The sequence below is a fragment of the Cnephaeus nilssonii genome (genome assembly GCF_951640355.1).
Source record: "Cnephaeus nilssonii genome assembly, chromosome: 14".
NCBI classification, from domain to species: domain Eukaryota; kingdom Metazoa; phylum Chordata; class Mammalia; order Chiroptera; family Vespertilionidae; genus Cnephaeus; species Cnephaeus nilssonii.
In genome coordinates, this window is record NC_137085.1 from 24736677 (window position 1) to 24759183 (window position 22507).

Here is a 22507-nt window from a genome sequence, read left to right on the forward strand (position 1 = left end):
TGACATGGATTTGCTTTCAATGTGCGACCAAACTAAATATGTGGGGAGGGAATAGATGACAGATTGGCAGAATTTGATGACTGTTGAAGCTGGTTAATGGGTACATGAAGATGCATTTTTCTATTCTGCTATTATATGTGTTTGAAATATCCTATATAATAAAACCCTAATATGCAAATCGACTGAACGGCAGAACGACCTGTGGGATGACCGGTCGCTATGATGCACACTGACCACCAGGGGGCAGACACTCAATGCAGGAGCTGCCCCCAAACCAGGCCAGCCAAGGTGGGTGCCAGCAGGGCCCCCCCACCCCCCGACTGCTGAGGGAGGCGACCAGCTGCAGCAGTGGGGGGCGTGGCCAGCGAGCGGGTGGCGCCAGGCCAGCCAAGGTAGGTGCCAGTGTGCCCCCCCCATGTACCCCACCAGTCGCCCCACAGATCGGCCCTAATCACTGGCCAGGCCTAGGGACACTACCCATGCACGAATTTCATGCATCAGGCCTCTAATTCTATAAGAAGAAGATTAAAAAGAGAGAGAATTTCTGTGGCAAAGTGTTTCCATAGTTTAGTCTTCCTTAACAAATCCATGGACAAACTACACAGAGAGGAAAGTGGACATTTGGGTCTCTCTAATGGAGAATACTTGAATGCACTTTTCTGACTGATTCTCCCTTTTTTAAGGAAAAATAATCTCAGATGAGCCCTTTGATTAATCAAATGTTATCATTCATCATTCTTCAGGGAAAATGGTGATATAATATGAACACAGATGTTTAGTTTGAGAAGATTCAATTTCCATTGGCGATACGGATCGTTGTAAAAATGTCTTTGCCAGTATTATGTCTCTAAGGCTTTATTGTTTATCTTTACAGTACTATTTCTTTTCTATGCATGGATTTAAATAGTATGATTGCTTTTCCCTGGAAATGCTTGGGTTCAGGAAAAGGCAGCTGTATTGAGAGTTGCTTAGATAGATAAGGATATGAGACCCCCCCAGGAAGGCAGAGAAACAAGCAGGCAAGATCTTCAGCTGCTTTAAAAGCAAATTAAACTGGACTCAGCATGGCTCAAACCAGACAGGAATACCACCACCTTCCTTTTATATGCCACCTTACTTAAATTTGTAAAATCCTTAATGTGCAGATGTTGGGCTATTGTAATTTGGTATAGTTGCCTTGATGGGAGCCATTGGTCAAGATCAGTTGCCTGGAGAATTTCTTTAAAAGGAGAAAATATCCCTGCTGCCAATTTCTCTGAAAAAAGAGCAGATCGTGGGGCACAAGGTGAAAATTGAGAATCCAGGCATACCCTAGAAGAAGAAATAAATTCATTTCTCTCTCTCTCTGGAAATTGGATCTGACCTTCAAAGTGTCACCAGTCTTGAAGATACCATGAGGGACCCATCATCATGGATGCAGACCTATGAGAACTAAGAAGGTCCTCATCTAGAAGGGCATTGAGGTTAAATTCCATATTGTGTACTTCCCTTCCATTGTTCTTAAATATTCATTGTTAGGTCTGATCAAAGAATTGAATTGATACCCTCTCCCCTGGGAACTGACCTTTAGGCCACTTCACAGTGGACATTCTACTTGCTTAGACCACATTCCACTTGCTAAGACCATTATCTCTCCCCTCTGGAGTTTCCCAGAATCCAGACCTGCACAGGAAATTCTCCATCCAGAAAAAGCCCACCTAGAGTCCTTTAAAAACCTGACTCCCCATCTTTGGGAGCTGGCGCCATTTTGGGGCTCAGCCCATCTGGTATCCAGATGACCTAATAAATTTATAATTCTTCATCCCTTTTGGCCTTGTGTGTTCCTCCTTCAGCAACCCTAACATTCATCAGTTTTTTTGATGTTGTGGTCTGATCTCAATCATCTAATGAGGACACACTCTGACAAAGGTTTATGCCCAATAACTCATGCAAAGAAGTTTTTAAAATGCCAGTCAGGAATCTTGTGGTGACCTAGAGCAGAGTAAACAAAGGTTCATGTACAGAGCAACACAGAAATCAAAACTCCAAAGCCAGAGGCTTGACATCAGGACAGACTTTTTAGTACGGGTAAGCATCTGGATTTCCAGGGAACCTGGTGATGTTTATACTTATTGCTGAAGTCAGAGTGGAAGCATAAAAACTTCATAATATAGCATATTAGTGTGCATGTGTTCTCATCAACTGATGAGGTTCTTAACCAGTTAAAATGATAAAAGGAACACTTAATTTTAGCTTGGATTTAAAAATAAAACAAAATAGCAGTGCATTCAATTACAAAGAAAAACACTCTGCAGCTGAAGCTCTGACCCCCCAAAAAAAGCTCAAAACAATTAAATTTGTTGGATTTACGTCTGAGAGAGAGAGAGAGAGAGAGAGAGAGAGAGAGAGAGAGAGAGAGAGAGAATTATATCAGCTTTCAATATATCCACATCTCCTGGCACCAAGGAAATGGAAAATTATTGTTACAGTGACATTAAACTTTGTATCAGATTCTGTTTCTGCTGGTGACCTACTGCTCTGGATATGATAGTTTGATTGACTTTGGAGACCTGATGTCTTGAGAAGCCAGGCATACCCTGGCTTTAACGTAGGATAAATAACAAGATCTTCCAAAATAGATGACAGTGTGAGCACAGGTGACAAACTTCCCCAGCAGATACCACATAGAATGATCCCAGTACAGATTTGGCTCTGCCTTCACTGCTGAGACTGTATTGGGGGGGGGGTCTTTTTTGGCATCTGATCCTCGTCTTCTCTGCATTAGACTCCTTAGCCCCATCTCCATGACATAAGCTGAGAGTTACTTACTTGATAGAATCTAAGATTGAAGATGGTAACTAAAACTAAACTTCCTCCCAGCACTCGATTCTACACCCAACCATCCACCTGCCTTAACCAAGAGGGAAACCAAGTCTCTGTCTATCCAGTTCTTTCCAACATCCCCAATTCTTATCAACACATGCTCAGCCAAGGATAAATTATCCTTTATCCTACCACGTTCTAATTAATCCCTATTATAATTTTCTTTGGCCGATAACTTTCTACCAATTCACTGCCTCCCTGTCTAGTTGATTCCAAACAGATCTAACCTCAGTAAAATTACCACTATATAGGTTTATATGAATCATCAGTTGAATAATTTACCAAAAATTTACCGGTCCCTTCTGTGTACCCAACACCACTTCCCAAAATATACCAACCTTAGGTGTGTTTATTTCCTCAGTAAATTTAAGAATAAATTTTTTAAAATATATTTTTATTGATTTCAGAGAGGAAGGGAGAGGGAGAGATAGAAACATCATTTATAAGAGAGAATCATTGATCCGCTGCCTCCTACACGCCCTCCCCACCCCCACCCCACTGGGGATCAAGCCCGCAACCTGGGCATGTGCCCTTGCCCAGAATCAAACCCAGGACCCTTCAGTCTGCAAGCTTATGCTCTATCCATTGAGCCAAACTGGCCAGGGCTTAAAAATAAATTTATTTACCCATCAGTTACTTGTTATGTCCCAGTAAATGCTGTTACACAGAATAACTTGTTTAATCCAATCAGCTAATATTTATTGACTGCCCTATGCCTAGGTATTAGATACTGTAAAAGGAACAGAGTCATATATTTTCCTAAACTTCAAGACCTTGAAATATAGTCAAGTAGATGAGACTTAAACACAAAAAAACCTTAATACATAAATCAGTGCCACATAAGTGATTCAGACAGCAAGTTTATAGGAGCTTAGAAAAGGAAGAAAGCTATAACTGACACACAGTAAATGTGCAATCAATGTCTGATTGAATTAAATTGAACCAGGGCATTTAATATTGAAAGTAAAGACAGGTGAAGAGACATGAAAATTTGATAATCTAGAAATGTGCAGGAAAATGCTGAGAGATTAGATGCATATTTTCTGTTAAACAGGTTTTTTACTTAAAATAATATAAAAACATATTAAAGTGACATGTTTTATTGGAGCATATCACCACTGCACTTGGGAATCCTTACAGGTGACATATCTGATAATATGCTAAAAATATTATCATAATTTTAAGTCATTCGGTTTTTTCTATAAAATTATTATAGTTGGTATGTAACCTATAGAGTGTTGCTTAATTTGAGCCTTCTGAAAAATACATTGTCATTTGATTAATAACATTTCTTCTCTACTGCCAAATTGGCTTCATGTTTATTTCAAGAGGGGGGGAAAAAGCAGAACATGACATTATTCTGCAAGTTCACAATGTAAATTTGAAAAGTTACATTGGGGGGACCCTACACAGGAAGTACTATAGATGTGAAGTAGTGACAGGAATCTGTCTCACACCTTTCCTGTGGCTTTGATTCATAAATCACGCTTAAGCACACTGGTATGAAATCCAAGATAGGATCTCAGAACTAAAATATTCAAATTAAAATGGAAAATAAATTGAATCAAAGTACTCCTATTAAAGTGGGAGGCTCATAAATTAAGACCTTACGTAGCAACACCAGTATCACAACCTGGAATAGGTCTTGAAATTCTAATTTGCAGTGAGCATGAAAAATAAAAGATGTCCCAGAAAAAGTAAGGACACTTTCTGAATGAGAAACTAATAACATAACAAATATAGTACTAAAGAAGAGTAAACTACATGGATCAAGTACTGAAAGGGTAGGCAGCCTGGAGCAGGGAAAAGGACAGAGAGCCAGGGCACATCCTGGTGTCACCTACAATGCACAAATGAGGGGCCCTGGACAGTTGAGCAGCAATAATAAGGGCTGGATGATACTGTCCATCAAGATCCTTCCTGCTGTGGACTTGCCCCCAAGGAACCTCCGATTTTACTGGGCTGTCCCTGAACTTGCCGCATTGACTCATCAAAGGAGGGTTGTCAATCTTCCTGGTGGATGGGTTCTTTGAAATAAATAATTTGAAATAAATAAATGTAGTTCCTACATTTTCTTCTTGAAATGTGGTTATCCTGTGTCCATACTGAGATGTAATCATAGTGTAACTGACACTGTTGGTCTATGCACCTCCATACTGTAGCATTACTATAATAATAACAGTAAAAACTAATATTTATGGAATGTTCTTCATGTGCCAGACAGTCTGCAGATAATGTCTGCCCATCCTCCAGTGGTGAGAAAACAATTGCAGAGGTACTGATTCCAAGTTCCTTGCACATGAATATTTGTTATATAGGTGAACAAGTGTACAAAACAAACCTAGAAAATTCCTAGTCCTTAACTTCCTGGGGAAAAGGTATTCACAGTGCAAGGGAGTGGGGATGGGAGGTCTGTCCCTCCTTAGTGCTTTAATTACAACAATGAATGACAAACACATGCAACACTTTTCTTGGCAGCATCTCTACCACTTTCTTGCCCAGTTGTTCTAAAACATGCCAAGAAGAGTCTAATTCTTACCCTCTTTATGTATCAAAGTAGAATATTCAGTGTTCCATGCATGAGTGTAGAATCAAAGGGGCAGTTTAAAAAGTCAAAGCAAGAATCAAGATTCATCACATAAAAAAAATATATAAATCCTAACGGTACATCTAATGAACAAAATAAACTGATGAACAAAATAAACCCAGAGACATAGAAGCATGGAACAGACTGACGAATCTCATAGGGAAGACGGGGGTGGGGATTAGGCAGTGAGGAGAGATTAACCAAGAAACTTATATGCATACTAGAGGCCCAGCGCACGAATTCATGTACAGGTGTGGTCTGGCCAGCCAGCCCTGATGCGGGTGGGCCAGCCAGGGGGGAGGGGCCGCAGGAGGTTGGCTGGATGGCCCCAATTGGGGTAGGGGGGCTGATCAGGGGCGGGGCTGGTCAGGGGGAGGAGCTGCAGGCTGTTGGCCAGATGGCCCCTCCTGGGTGGGGGGAGGGGCCAGCTGGGGTTGGAGCCAGCCAGGGGAGGGGCCATGGGCACTTGGGGGGGCCATAGGGGCCCCCATTGGGCCGGTTGGCCACCACAGTGCACATCATAGTGACCCATCGTTCCGGTCATTCCACCTTTCCAGTCGCTTTATATATATAGATATGCATAACCCATGGACACAGACAATAGTGTAGAGAAGGCCTTGGGGGGCGGGGTGGAAGAGGTCAATGGGGTAAAAGAGGGAACATCTGTAATTCTTTCAATAATAGAGATAATTTTTTTAAATCCTAACAGTAAAAGGGCCTTAATTATATCATGATAGCACAGCCCTTTTTTCACTAGTAAGCCAAGAATTGGCATGTGATTTTAGTTTTATACATTTTAAAAGCCAAATATGAGTATGAGGATAGAGTCAAATGCCAGTTTCCAAGAAATAGGCACTAATTTGAGTTTGAGACCCTCTTTTTGCCAGTAAATCCATGCTGAAATGATAAAGAATTACTCTAGATTAAACTCTACTTAGGGGTCATCCTGAGATAATGGCAACAAAGAGCCAGAGGGATGACTATAGAAGGCAAAAAAGTCCAAACATCCAAATATTTATTTAATAGGCACCTATGGCATGCCTATTATGTGCATAACACCTTCCAGAGCACAAAAAAGCCTTTCATTCTGGTGGGAGACACACACAGACATCAGGATCATGTGACACATGCTTCTGACAGGGAGCTATAGAGCCCAGGAGGATCCCCTGACCTCACTGGGGCCCTACATTTGGAGCAGATTTTTTACAGAACAAAAGGATCACTCTGAAAATAAGTATTTCATCTGGCTTTCCAAGGCAACTGTGGCATTGGAAATACCTTCTCAGGCAATGGCCAAAGCCCACGTTGAGAAGCTTTGGGTGGAAAGCACAGACAGGTAGAGAAAACCCTCCTCCAGCCTCTCATACTCACCTGGAAGTTTGTGGTCAACTAACTCACTATATCAGAGCAGTAAGATATCCACATTTTAAAATGCTCTTCACTTTATAGTAATGTACGCAGTAATGTAATGATGCTTTTGGCCACCTAAGAAAGATATACCCCTATGAAAACTTAGCTAACCTAAGCTTGAAATAACCTGATGGTTTGGGGTGTCAACATCAAATATACCTTCTCTCAGAGCAACCTAAAAAAAATTCCTCAAGAATCTCATCAAGTTATTTTATCCTCCATCTTACACTGTCTTTGATATGCATTTAAATGCATATAATACTTTATGCCAGAATATACCATGAATAAAAATACTGTAAGTACAGTTTTGCACATTATGGGTACCATCAAGTATTTTACATAATGATGCCATAATACAGATTCTCTCCTACTGAAGAAGAACTGAGTAGAGTATATAGCAAGGATTTTATAATTTAACTATGTTTTCCCAGCAAACTCTACAGATTCCAGTAGTTTAACCTGGCATAATATACTGGTGTTCTTTTTGTATTATTCAATTACCCTATGATTGCATTAAGTGGATTGCTAATGCAGTTTATTAAATGAAGTTCTTTGAAGAGAACTGGTGATTTTAAAGTTCCTGACTAAATAATAAAAATCACTAGCATTATAGACTGTATAGCACAGAATAGAAGTTCATCAAGGATTAAGCTAATGGAGAATGGATGACTGTCTTTAATTAAAAATCATTTGTTAATATTATAAAAGAAATGGGAAGTGAACATGGCAATAAATAAATGTTTAGAAGTCAATGATGTGATAAGTTTACCAAGAATGCTAGGGGTACTAGAATCTCTTTATTAAGAAAATTATTGTTCATACATGAAGCTATTTCTGTAAAATTCTAGTATTCTGATTTAAACATTAGAAAGTATTACTTCATAATTGTATTGATGTTTCTTATTATCAAAAGTAAATGCCAAAAATACAGAAATGAGGATTAAAGCAGAAATAAAGATTAGCCAAATTTTCATTTATGAAAATAGCAGCATGGTAGATGAGAGTGGATGAACAGTCCTCAAAACTAAAACAATAGCATGTTAGATAAAATTTAAAAATATTTTTAAATGCAATTAAATACAAAACTGAGCAGGTAAGAAACACACAGCCCTGGAATGAAGTGAAAACAGGCACTCATGCAGGTAAGCAAAGCACCAAAGCTGGCTTTTCCCCGAAGGCTTCTGTTGAACCCTGGGAACCTCAAGCTTCTATTTTGATGGCTGCATGGGTCTCAGTGGGTAAGAGAGAACTCCCAAGATCTACTCAAAATGAGTAAATTTTAAAAAACTACACATAAAACTGAAACTCTACAGTCTCCGGTGCAAGATGAATCCCACTGCACAAAAAGGCATGTCAAAATCTTGACCATTTTCACTTTGGCATTAAGTGGGGGGTTGGGGAATAGGAGGTTGGAGGGGATCCCCTGATAATTAGTAACAACTAGGTTGCACTTGAGTTTGTAGTCCAAATTCACACCACCTGTGAATACAAAAATCCTCATGCAGAGAATTTAATTTAAAATAGTCCCAATTTAGTCATTCCACTAAGCAACTGGCAGAAGCCAATGCTAATCCCACCAAGAGGAACTCAGCTTCAATCCAGAGCTCAGAGATAGAATTCCAAAGAAAATGAAGAGTCCATAGTAAGAAAGAAGTTACTAAACACAGAAGGAAAATAAGGCAATATAAATGAGAAATATAAAATAGACCCCTCCCCAAAAAAAGATCTGCAAATGGAATTCTGAGGCACTGAAAATAAAATACCCATATTGAATATGATTTAAAGAAATAAGAAAGTTTGAAAATATGAGAAACAAACAAGAGCCCATAGAGAATAATTAAGCATACAGAATTGGAACCACATAGAATTATAGATACAGATATTAAAATAAATGAAATTAAAACCTCAATGGAGAGGTAAAATAGATAAGACACAGCTAAAAAGGGAATTGGTGGACTAAAAAATAGATACTAAAAAAAAACTCCCAAAATGAAATCCAGAGAAATAAAGAGATGAAAATAATGAAACACAGGTTAATGACATCATCATCAAGCTGGTGACATAGGTTGTTCTTGACCTCAGACCCCCTCATAAGAAGTCCATAGTTAAGACACCATTGTGTGAAAAGCCCAGAATCCTGAGGGTAAGGCTGAAACCCCAGCTGGACCACAGAGACCAAGAAGACTCCCATTAGAAGGGGAAGAGGAGAGTTTTCACTATGAACTCATTGCCCCTCCATAGACCAGTACAGCACCGCACTGAGAGCTCCCTGGGCCTACAATTTCTCCAGTGGCTAAAGAAGTTCCCAAGGTAGACATTCAGCTTCCCTAGCTTAATGGGACACTTTCCAAGTGGCCCACGTAGGTCTCATCCCATGAGGATCACTGACAGAATCTGCTAGGCCCAACCACTGGTGATCGAATAGAAATGGAGAAGGGAACAGGGTTTATAGCAACAAGTAAGTGCTCAGATCTGATTCTACAAAAATATAAAGGCTCATAAGACACTACTATGGACAATTACATATGAACAAACTGAACAACCAAGAAAAAATTTAAAAATTCCTAGAAACATAAAACCTACCAAGTCTAAATAATGAATAAGAAACTGTATCAATAATCAAAAGCCTCCCAACAAAGAAAAGCCTAGGACCAGAACATTTCACTGATGAAATCTACCAAACACTTAAAGAATAAATATGCCAATCCTTGTCAAACACTTCCAAAAACAAGGAGTACTTCCAAATTCATATTATGAGGTCAGCATTACCCTGAGAGCAAAACCAGATAAAGGCACTACACACACACACACACACATACACACAAACATATAGGCCACTATCCCTAATTAATACAGATGCAAAAATTCTCAACAAAATAATAGCAAACTGAATTTAGCAGCACTTTAAAAAGATAATACAATATGATCAAGTGGGAGTCATTCCTGAAATGCAAGGATAATTCAACACACAAATCAATAAATGTGCAACATCATATTAATAGAATAAAAGATAAAAATCAAAAGGTCATCTCAGTAGATGCAGAAAGAGCACTGACACAATTCAACATCCTCTCATAATTAAACGCTCAACAAACTGGGTATAGAATGATGTACTTCAACATAATATAGGTGATGTATGACAAGCCTATAGCTAACATCATACTCAACAGTGAAAGGTTGAAAGCTTCTCCTCTAAGATCAGGAATAAAGTACCCACTCCCTACTCCTATTCAACATAATACTGGAAGGCCTAGCTAGAGCAATCAAGCAAGACAAAGAAAGGAAAGGCATCCAAATCAAAAAGAAGGTTTACAGATATGATCTTACATATAGAAAATTCTAAAGACCACCAAAAACCTATTAGAACTAATAAATGACTTCAGTAAAGTTGCAGAATACAAAATCATGTCCTTTCAATTACCTCCTCCAGCAATAAATTTTGATAACAGAGAACGATGCCAATGTATTACAGAAGGTCCCCGAATAAGGCTGTGTCATTCAACATTGTTTTGTTATAACATTGATGAGGGGGAAAAATCCATTCCATGCCAGGGCCACTGTCTGTGCAGTTTGCATGGTCTCCCATGTCTGTGTGGGTTTTCTCCAGGCACTCTGGTTTCCTCCTACATCCCAAAGATGTGCAGGTGAGGTGAAATGGTGTGCCTGAATTGTCCCAGTCTGAGTGAATGTGTGCGTGGGTGTGCATGCACCCTACAGTGGAAAGGCATCCTATCCATGGTTGGTTTCCAGTTTATGCTGTAAGCTGCTGGGATAGGCTCCAGCCACCCTTGACCCTGAACTAGAATAAGCAGGATGGAAATTATCTTACTTTTGTTTTTTATTAATCTTTCTTAAATGTATGTATGGTTCACATTCATTCTAATGTTATTAGAATTGTTTGGGTCTTTATTTAGAATCTTGCTGATGTTTCTGTGGCCAGAAATATGCTGTAGAAACTAAACTCAATATAATTTAGCCTATGGTAAAATTGGTATCATGTTGTTTTGCTTAAAGTTGCAGTTTCCAATAACCTATCAATAATGTTAAGTGAGGACTTACTGTATTGGTAAACGACTATTACCTTGATAGTAAATAAGGCAGACTAAAAAACTGTAGGTAGAAGTATGATGGCAATATGTTTATTTAAAAAATAAATATAAATTCATATAATCTAAGTAACTACTGAAGAATATTTGTGCCATTGTAGCTGCACCATCAGACAATACTCCTATGTAAAACTTTAACTCTAAACCACATTTTGACAATGTAATTATCCATAGTTTTATACATTTTAGAGTTCATTATGTTTGATGGCAACTAAGTGAAAAAAATATGCTAATTCTTTCTTCAAATCACCATAATGTGCAAATTACACATATACTTGATGAATAAATGCACATTACTAAATTCTGCATGTAAATGATATTTGTTTTGATGGTTACACTGCTTCTTTAGTCAGTATACCTCCAAAAAATTATATGTGTATATTAGAATCTGCAAAATAAAATTTACAATGTCTGGAATCCAATTAAGGATTACCTACCAAAAAAAGGAAAACTACCATCTATAGTGAGGAGAAAATTCTATTAGAACTGACACAAATGTTGGCATTAGTAAACAGGGCATTAAAAAGAGTTATAATTGTGATCCATTATTTCAAAATCTTAAGTAGAGACACAGAAGATACTTAAAAGATGCAAATTGATTTTCTAAAGATTATAACTACAATGCATAAAATTAAAATACATTGATGGTATTAATAGGAGAAAATCAACTGCAGAATAAAAGATTACTGAACTTGAAAACATAGCAATACCCAAAAAGAAAAACAAAGAGAAAAAATAATATTTTAATAGCATTAGCATCAGTAAGCTGTAGGACAAATTCAAATGGCTTAATATATGTGATTTCAGGGTCCTGAAAAAGAGGAAAAATAAAAAGAGGTCAAAAATATTTGAAAAATGATAGCTGAAATTTTTCCAAGTTTGTTAAAAACTATCAACCCACAGATCAAAGAAACTCAATGAATTCAAATAAAAGAACTGAGAACAAAATTACACCAAGGCACATCATAATCAAATTGGAAAAATAAAATAATCATTAGTGAAAAAGATAAATTATAAAAGTAGCCAGAAATAAAAGACACTGTATTTTAAAAATAGAGGGAGAGAAATTCCAAAGGTGCCCTTGGAAACACTTGAGGGTGATGGATATGCTCATTATCTGGATTCTGGCTATTGTTTCACATTCTATTTATATATACATACTAGAGGCCCGGTGCACAAAATTCATGCACAGGAGGCAGGTGTCCCTCAGCCCAGCCTGCACCCTCTCTAATCTGGGACCCCTTGGGGGATGTCTGCCTGCTGGCAGTTGGACATCCCTCTCACAATCTGGGACTGCTGGCTCCTAAGGACTTCCCTGCCTGCCTGCCTGATTGCCCCCTATCTGCTCCCCTGCCAGCATGATCGTCCCCAACTGCCCTCCCCTGCTGGCCCAATCACCTCAACAACTGCCCTCCCCTGCTGGCCCGATTGCCCCCAACTGCCTTCCCCTGTGAGGCTGAGGGGGCTGGGGGACTCTGGCTGGATGAGGTGAGGCTGAGGAGACTGGGGGACTGAGGCTGGATGAGGTGGGGCTGAGAGGACAGGGGAACTGAGGTTGGATGAGGCAGGGCTGAGGGGACTGGGGGACTGAGGCTGGATGAGGTGGGGCTGAGGGGACTAGGGGACTCTGGCTGGATGAGGCGGGGCTGAGGGGACTGGGCACTGCCATCTTGTGAGGGTGTGGCAGTCAATTAGCATATTCCCTCTTTATTGACTGTGGGCGCCGCCATCTTGCAATGGCATGATGGTCAATTAGCATATTCCCTCTTTATTGGCTATGGGCGCTACCATCTTGTGAGGGCATGATGGTCAGTTAGCATATTCCCTCTTTATTAGATAGGATATCTGGATGTAAGTGTGTATTTGTGTATGTATGTCAAACACTATCAAATTCACACTTGAAATATGTGCAGTTTGTTGTATGTCAAGGAATGTATGTCAAGGATACCTCAATAAAGCTGTTTTTAAAAGATCAGATCAAAGACAAAAACAAAGGTTTTCATCTTGGTCTCAGATCTTACGATCATTTTTGGCTTTGTTTTGTTTTACCTTTGCTTCTATGTACAACCTCAAATAATAGTCTTTGTAGTGTGGTATAATGAGAAGAGTACTGGGTTAGAAATCAGAACCAAATTTTTATTTTAACACTAAATATATGTGTGACCTTAGCATATTGCTCAAACCTTAGGTGCTGTTTTTTGCATTCAAAAAAAAATGAAACTGAACTGGATGCTCCCTTAAACTTCTTCAGCATCTATGATTTCCTGTGAATCAGGTTAGAGGTAACACAGAACGACTCCTCCTTTCAAAACTGTTTCTAGACAGCAGGACTTGCATCTGGGCACAATTAAATCACTCACCATTCCAATAGACAGAAGCAATGAGAGCAGAAAAACTATCTGGCACTAAGTTTCCATCTGCTATACATGCAAAGATTACCTGGAAAGGGAAAGTGCTGACCTGTATATTGTCCATCAGCACAGGGAAGTAACTGAGGCAACAATAATAGACAGTTTCGTCCTGTCATCCTGGAGAAGACACAGATACCTTCCCATAGGGCTGGCACAGGGAGGCCCGCTTTGAATCACAGATTAGGACTTTGGACTAAACGGTCTGTGAAGGCCCTCCTACTTGCTCCAACATTCTGATTTGCATTTTGATCATAGAATAAGAATTAAAATGGAAACAGATGAACATTTTCACAGCCAGTTCCAGTTTCATGTGAAATGTTTCTGCACAAAAATGTTTAATAGCTTTGAAAAAGTCACAAAGATGTTGCAATGCCCCTCTCCTCTCAAAATATGTATAACTATTAACTATGCTTGTATACTATAGAAAACATGATGTTCTGGGATAATTTAGAAATGAACATGGACATATTCTCTAAAATTGCTATCACTTGTATCTAAGTCAGCAGGTGCTTCTCAATCTTGCTTTGTTCATTGCCCATTTTGGCTTTGGCCCTTAAGAACATTTATGTCGTTTAAAAGTGTACTCCAACAAACAAAAAGATAGAGCATTTATGTCTACAGTGGTTACTTACATTTATTGGTGGGTGTAGCAGATATTTCCAATACCCATGCCTGCCTGCCATCCTTCTACCTACCTGCCTTCATTAAAGTTTGAATACATTTCCAACCTATTATTTTATATATCCTATACAATAAAAGGGTAATATGCAAATTGACCCTAACAGTGGAACAATCGGTCACTATGACGTGCACTGACCACCAGGGGGCAGACGCTCAACGCAGGAGCTAGCCCCTGGTGGTCAGTGCACTTCCACAGGGGGAGCATCACTCAGCCAGAAGTCAGCTCATGGCTGGCGAATGCAGCGGCAGTGATGGGAGTCTCTCCCACCTCCGCGACAGCACTAAGGCTGTCCGACTAACAGCTTAGGCCCGCTCCCCACAAGGAGCAGGCCTAAGCCGTTAGTTGGACATCCCCCGAAGGCTGCCGGGCTGCCAGAGGGATATCTGACTGCCAGCTTAGGCCTGATCCCCCAAGAAGCAGGCCTAAGCTGGCAGGTGAACATCCCCCGAGGGCTCCTGGGCTGCCAGAGGGATGTCTGACTGCCAGCTTAGACCCAATCCCCTAGGGCAGTGATCAGCAAACTGCGGCTTGTGAGCCACATCCAGCTCACAAGCCGTGGTTTGCTGCTCTGTTGACTAATGAGTTTGCCAACCACTGTCATATACTACCCTTTACCTCTTTGCACACAATATGCCACAATTGCCTAATCCTCACAGCTTCCAACTACACGGTAACATTTAGTCTAGTCCAGTGGCCGGCAAACTCATTAGTCAACAGAGCGGCAAACCGCGGCTTGTGAGCCGCATGTGGCTCGCGAGTTGAGGTTGCCGACCACTGCCCTAGGGCGTGGACCTAAGCTATCAGTCAGACATCTCCCGAGGGGTCCCAGACTGCAAGAGGGCACATGCTGGGCTGAAGAACCACCTCCCCCCCACCCCCCTGAGTGCACAAATTTTCGTGCACTGGGCCTCTAGTATATATATACTTTTTATTGTTGATAGTGTTACAGGTATCTCCCATTTCCCTCCTCTGTACCCCTCTCCTCCAGCCCCTACCCACCCACCTCAGGTCTTCACTACCCTATTGCCCGTGTCCATGGACTGTGCATATAAGTTCTTTGGTTTATCTCTCCTCGTCTCCCCAACACCACATCAAAGTACATCAGTCTGTTCCATGCCTCCATGCTTCAGGTCTTATTTTGTTGGTCAATTCATTTTGTTCATTAGATTCCACAAATAAGTGAGATCATGTGATATTTGTCTTTCTCCAGCCTATTCTTGAAGTTAGAAATGAACATATGACAATTCTAGCTATCTTCTATATATATAAAAGGCTAAGTGACTGACGGTCCATCTGACCAACCAATCGGCCAGTACATATGACATGCACTGGCAATCTTATATAATAAAAGGCTAATATGCAAATTGCCCCGCTGACCGGGGGTAGTTCAACCAGGAGTTCAACAGGGAGTTCAACCAGGGGGCGGGGCCAGCCGGGCAACTGCCCGCAGCCCCTTCCCCTGACCTGCCCGGCCCAATCAGCCCCTATTGGGGCGGGCCGGCTGGACCTCACCCATGCACAAATTCATGCACCAGGCCTCTAATTTAAAAATAAATGTTGACTCGCACATGCATGATACATATAAAGCTCTCGCTGGTGCCAATCGCATGCAATGCCAGAATGTATCTGAAGACCAACTATTGGCACTTTATTATTGTTATATCATGTTGTTGTTGCTTATTTATTAATCAATTTATCAATCATTGTTTTTATCAATGTTATTTTTATATCATGTCTTTGTTATTTTTATATCATGTTATTACTTATTTATTAATCAATTTATATATTATTTTCATATACATTTTACTAATTTCCTTTCATCTCTGACACTTCTGTTATAGAGAAAGGGCAAACAGCGATATTAAAATATTTTGTATTTTAATTTTATAATACTATGTTATATATACTATTTTGACATGTAATTTTTGGCAGTAATGTAATTACTGCACAAATCTTTCTTCTAATTAATTTCCTTTCAATGTGCCCGAATCCGTGCACTGGGCCACTGGTTGGGTCATAAACAGAAATCATTCAGCAGCCACTGGAAACTTCTGCTTAACCTGATGAGGTTTATACATGCCCCATGACCCATCCCAACCCACCCCACGGCACTGTCTTCCTTCTTTAAACACAGGTGTTATGTCTGGACCTGCAGCAGCTGTAGTGCAGCCATGCAATTACAAGTCAGCATGCCAAGGACACAGAGGGAGAAATAGAAAAGGTTTAGGTCCCCAATGACATAGTTAAGTCAGAAAGATAAATAAGCAAATAAGCACCTATTTGTTTAAGCCTTTGTTAACCAGGCTGCCTAGTAGTTGCAGCAGAACATATTCCTTATTGATACAGTAGGTTTGGGGGTAAAGATTAATTGCCCTCTAGCTTGAGAATATATGTGTCACTTGCCAATACAAATGAACTTGATCCTTTATTCTTTTTTAATATTAAGAACACCATTATTTAATAGGGCTATTACATATAGTCTTGGTTACCATTACATTCCAAGAAGGAAATAGTGTTAGCATATCATCATCATCTTAGATAAACAGCATTATGATATGATATATTGCTAATATATATATTATGATCCATTTTCTATCATGGTCATAGCCTCTTTCCTATTACCAAAAACCATACTTAAGTATTTAGCATACATGTTTTCTGCCTCAGGTCATAGTCATTTCATTCATTCATCTAATAAATAATTAAAAGACCTACTATGTGTCAGATACTATAATTTCACATTTTCTCAAATGATAAATGCAAGGACTTGTCAATCCTTCTCATTCAATGTGCTTCAACCTCTAAGGACCTAAATTTTTTATGTATAGGAGAGAGTAAAATAGTCATGATTTGTTGTTATTTTTAGCTCTACTGAAAGTCAAGATCAGGACTCAGCAAACTGATTCTATTCTATAAAGGGCCAGACAGTATTTTAGGCTTTATGGGCCGTTAGGGTCTCTGTGGCAACTATTCAGCTCTGTCACTGAAGCACAAAACCAGCCACAGACGATATGAAAATAATTAATGTGACTGTGTTGCAATGAAACTTTATTTATAGGCACTGAAATTTGCATTTCATATAACTTTTAGATGCCACAAAATAATCTTCTTTCCGGTTTTCTTCAACCATATAAAAATGTATACACCATTACTAGCTCTTGGACCATAAGAAAACACAGCAGCCTACACAAACAGTTGCTAAATGAAACCTGTTGTTTTGCCTGAGTGTTTCCGTCACCTGATTATGCCTTGCAGAATAAACGAATAGGAACTTTCCAAACCTCACTCAGGTTTCACGTGTAGTTTTTTTCTATTAAAGTTTTCAACAGAATCTCCAATGTGTGATTTACAAATAAGTGACCCTAGATTTCTTAATCCCTGCTTTCATTTATTTGGGGGAAATCAGCCATGTACAGCAATAGGGGGCATTATCATGAATGAATTATGATCTGAAATCACATTTCTACTGACAACTGATAATCCCCATGGAAGCTGCATCCACAGCACAGGGAAGTACCCCATTCACCTCTGTGCTTATCCCTCTTAGCATCTTCCCCAGAGATCACCCCATCATGGTTGTTTTTCTCATGTCATAGAGCACCCTGGCGGGGTAATAAAGGAAGGCATTCTTTGGCTGGCACGTGATTTTAAGTGTCTTCCTTGAGTTTAGTCTAGCCACTAGAGATTTGCATAGTATCCTGTTTCACATAGAAGTTAATGGGATATGAGGTCAGTAATAACAATAATTGTTATTATGCTTTAGCATTCTTGGTGAAAAAGACAACATTATTTTAACCCCAGAGAATGACTTGGACATTTTATATGATTGTTTTTGAGATCATCTCTTATGCACATTTGGCATCAATAAATCATATAAACTGTCTTTTTATGATCAAATATTTCCTAATCCCCTCGTTTTGCTGGCCAGGAACAGAAATCAGTGCTTTGTGACAGCACCAGGCAGCTGCAGCCCACCACCTTTGCCCCATTCATTTGACTTATTACCCTTCCCGTGGCTGCAGCGCTTCTTCTGGGACTGGACCTCTGCCCACATTTCCATTATTTTTGGCTAGAGTCCTAGTATATGAAGGTGACTTTGACTTCCAGGCCCAATAAAAATACTTGAAGAAAGCTGCGTTTTCTTATGGTCCAAGAGCTAGTAATGGATACTATGCAAATCTCTAGGCAGTATGGATAGTGACTGATCTACTAAGAGCATCTACTAATAGTAAGGCCCTATACTAAGCTCTTCATATACTTAACACATTACCTCATATTATTCCTTTAACCTTCAACAATACCACAGGTGAGTGCTAGTGCCATCATCTGATAGACAAGGTAAGAGGTGGTACTTGTTCCATTGCACCATACTGCCTCCTGGATTCTAGATCTTTCCAGCCTCTTTCCCTAGAATCTGAATTTTTTTAAAAAAAAAAACTTGATTATGAAAAGTCAAAGACATATAAAAATAAAGTAATGATATAATGATCCCCAAACACCCATCCCCCAACTTCAACACTTATCAATGTAGGACCTATTTTAATGCTAATATTTAATCAATTTAATATGATATTATCTGGTACAAAAAGCCCCCTTTAAAATTGGTCTGAAAATTAATATTTTCAGAATTACATGTTCTTAGCTCTCATTACATGTTCATTTATTTATCTGTGTTAAAGCAAAAATTTTTAAATAACCTTGAAATGCTTTATTATCTTTCTTTTTTTCTTCTTTCTTTATTGATTAAGGTATTACATATGTGTCCTTATCTCCCCGTTGCCCCCCCCCCCCAACCAACCCTCCACGCTCATGCCTCACCCCCCTGGTGTCTGTGTCCATTGGTTATGCTTATATGCTAGAATCTGAATTTATCTCCACATTCTCCATATGGATATGGAAAGATATCCCAGAACAATGATCACTCTGCATTGATTTTGGATTACCTGGAGCTGTACCCACCTTTTCCTTTCAGAATAAATTTGAGACCATTCTGTTCTTGCTCCAGGCCAAGCCTCTATCACTAAGCAAGTTTTTTCCAACCCCTATCCTACGCCTGGTGAAAAGATCCCAATCTCTCCTTGACAGCCAGCATTTCTGGATACCTAGTATACCCAAACCATGTCTACTCAAGTCATGTTATTTCACTGTAAATATTTGAATGCTTAATCCTACCAATGTATAGGAAGTACACTGTCCCACCTTAAATAATACTTCAATAATAAATTATATACTATAAATGTATTCAATTAAATTTGAATTTTTCTATGAAATGAAATATTACAATTAAATTTTTATTTTCTCCAATAACAGTTTTCAGGTGCTAGATCCTGGAAACTGTAATAGTATGCATAAAGAGACACATGGAGCTTTTATTATGTATTTAAATGATTAGACCTACTGTATTTTCTGGCGTATAAGACGACTGGGCATATAGAAGATTTTCCTGGGTTAAAAAGTCATCTTATACGCCAGAAAATACGGTACTCCCAACTCTAAAAGCTTAAATAAATTAGCTAGTGAATTTATATCTACCATGAGAGTATTGTTTTATGTTGCATAATGAGGGCATATGCAGCCAAACTCAGTCTGGGCCTACGCCAAATACTGAAATTGCTGAAGCTGTCTTTGATGTCTCTTCACCCTTTCCCTAGATACCATACTACTGTCATGTGTCACTCAGACCTGCCCATAGAGAGCCCCCTAAATGCCAGAGCTTTCCTAATCCCTATTTTTGTCTCTGTCAAAATTACCTGTACAGGGCCTCATTTTCTCAGTCATATTCTCTATTTTCAGCAAAAAAAAAAAAGGCACAATATATTCTAAATATAAGTACTTTATATCTCCCCTCAAAGGTAACAAATTATCAGTTTGGCTCCCAAGATTCTGAGCTAGAGGTCACTGGTCAGAACGAGGAGGATCAAGGTAAAATACTTCAGATGCCCACAGAAGCACAGAATACTGGACAGCTTGGCGGATAGCCAAGAGAGATGGCAGGTACAGATGGCAGCAGTCCAGTACCCAGGGATTCAGATGGCAGGTAATTGACAGAAGAAAATAATCAGGCAGGTGGCTAACAGCACAGGATTAGCTATCTAAAGTTAGGTCAGGCACAGAATCAGAAAAATCAGTAATATTCTGAGAAGTAAGAAATTCATAGAAACTGAATAATTTTATCTGAAGAGCTTGGGCTACTGAACAATTTCCCTCCCCAGCTTTGGCAACAGTTTTTCCCAGGTGAGGTTAACCATGAAAGTCTGAGAATAAAAGGGATGTGACAGGCTTGGGTGAGGAGAAATCAAACCATCTCAGCTAAGGTTAATATAACCATTGACCAAGCCTCATGAGTAAATCTTGATTATTTCCCTCCTTTAAGAATGGGAAGAACTGCAACCACTGAATCCATTCTAAATTCAATGCTCATATCCATTCTATAACACGGTGTGCCTGGGAGGGAGGGGGGCCTCAGACTTAATTCCACCTGGGCACACAAGGTTGGACAAGGAATTGAGAAGAAATAGTCAACAGGGGTTTCACAAGGAAATAATATTGAGCTTGATTATAGAGCACAAATTGAATATTATCATAGAGGAAGAAGGAAAAGCAAGGAGGCTTGAAAATATACATTACACTTAAGGAATTATGGGTTGTCTAGCAGCAGGTGCCAACCTTTCAGACCTCACGGACAACCAGTGGTCCGCGAACCACCGGTTGGCGACTGCTGCTCCAAAGTTTTTCTTAAACCCACGGTCGCCAACCTTTCTGACCTCAAGAACCACCAGTGGTCCGCAGACCACCGGTTGGCAACCGCTGGTCTAGTGGGATTAGCACATAGGCAGCATGGTAGGAAATAGCAAAAATAAGCTAGAGTGAGTGCACATATATACATATACACATATACACGTGTGTGTATACTCATGTATGCATATATAAACATACATGTACATACATATATATTTTTTGTTGTTCTTAAACTATAATCAGATTGTGAAGGTCTTCGACTATAACTCTTATGGAACAGAACTTGAACTTAAGGGAAACCATTCAGAAATTTTAATCTAGCAGAGAGGCATAGCTTTGTAAAATCAGTGATAAAGAGCACAGAGGATGAACTGGAAGGAGAGAACCACAGCACAGAGATCAGAGCCATCAAAGGTCAGTTACAATGATCCCTGCAAGAGATGATGAGGGGATAAAGTTGGGCTGTGGTCATGGAGATGGAGAGAAAAAGGCAGCATCAGTAGTCTCTGAGGGGTAGAATCAACACATTAATAACCTATTTTACATATAAGAAGAGAAACACTGAAGTTCCTAACTTATGCATCTGATGAGATGGGAGTGCCATTAATGAAGACAAAGAAATAAGATTCTGAGGACAGGATTATGAATTGGATTTAAATTTGAAAAACAAAAAGCCTAGAACATCCAAATGATGTGCTACAGAATCAAGAATCCAGTATATTAGTAATATCTGAACACTTGGGAATGCACAAAATTACCCAGGAAAAATGTCTAGAAGGAAAAGCAGAAGAGACAGCCTAGAAAACACTAAATTTGTTTATACATGAAAAAATGTGTCATGACTACGAAAGTAATTATGCAGATATTTCAGCCAAATGGCTATTACTATATAGAATGATTCCTATATTTGAAATAGGTGAAGGAGGGAGGGGTAGATCATGATTAAGTGAGACGTAGTGAAAAGTAAGAAAGTTTTTCTGTACTCAAATACACCCATAATGACAGCCAGCTACTCTCTCTATTTAAGGCTTCTTGAAAGAACGAAAAAATGATAATGGTCTGTGGGGTCCTTGCTAGTCTTTGAATCTGTAGTCCTATAACACTCTTCTATCAAAAGCACTTGCTTACCTTACACCTTATTGACAGAATCCTGGCCTTTTCATGGGCTGATGATAAACTGGCAATGGCACAGGCACCATCTAAAATGCATCTAATTAGTGGGGTTGTAAGGTATAAAATAGTCAAATCACTATAGTGTACACCTGAAACTAATATAACCAATATAAGATTGTAGACCAACTATACTTAAATTAAAAAATCAATTTAACCCAACCGGATGGCTCAGTGGTTGAAGTGTCAAACTATGATCCAGGAGGTCACAGTTCGATCCCGGTCAGGGCACATGCACTGGTTGCAGGCTTGATCCCCACTGTGGGGCAGCCGATCAATGATTATCTCTCATCATTGTTGTTTCTATCTCTTTCTCTCCCTTCCTCTCTGAAATCAATAAAAAATATATACTAAAAAATTTAAAAATATTTTTAATCTATTTACATAAATATAAAATACATCTAAGTTCATGACAACCAAGTCTACCTATCAATAATATTATGCAGCAGACCTGAATGACAACTTTCTGGAAACACATCAGTCCTGTTGTGGCCACAATATCCCATGCAAATTAAGTATTTATTTTCATCCTTATTTCCTG

The 22507-nt window shown here is 39.3% G+C and overlaps 1 pseudogene across 1 annotated transcript in view; it reads left to right on the forward strand.

Moving 5' to 3' along the window:
- Positions 1 to 22507, forward strand: part of LOC307111148 (serine/threonine-protein phosphatase with EF-hands 1-like) — a 142519-nt pseudogene that overhangs the window by 107768 nt on the left and 12244 nt on the right. The window contains exon 5 of the transcript in view: positions 19911 to 19980. The product of the transcript in view is annotated as a serine/threonine-protein phosphatase with EF-hands 1-like (transcript). The remainder of the gene's footprint in view (positions 1 to 19910; positions 19981 to 22507) is intronic.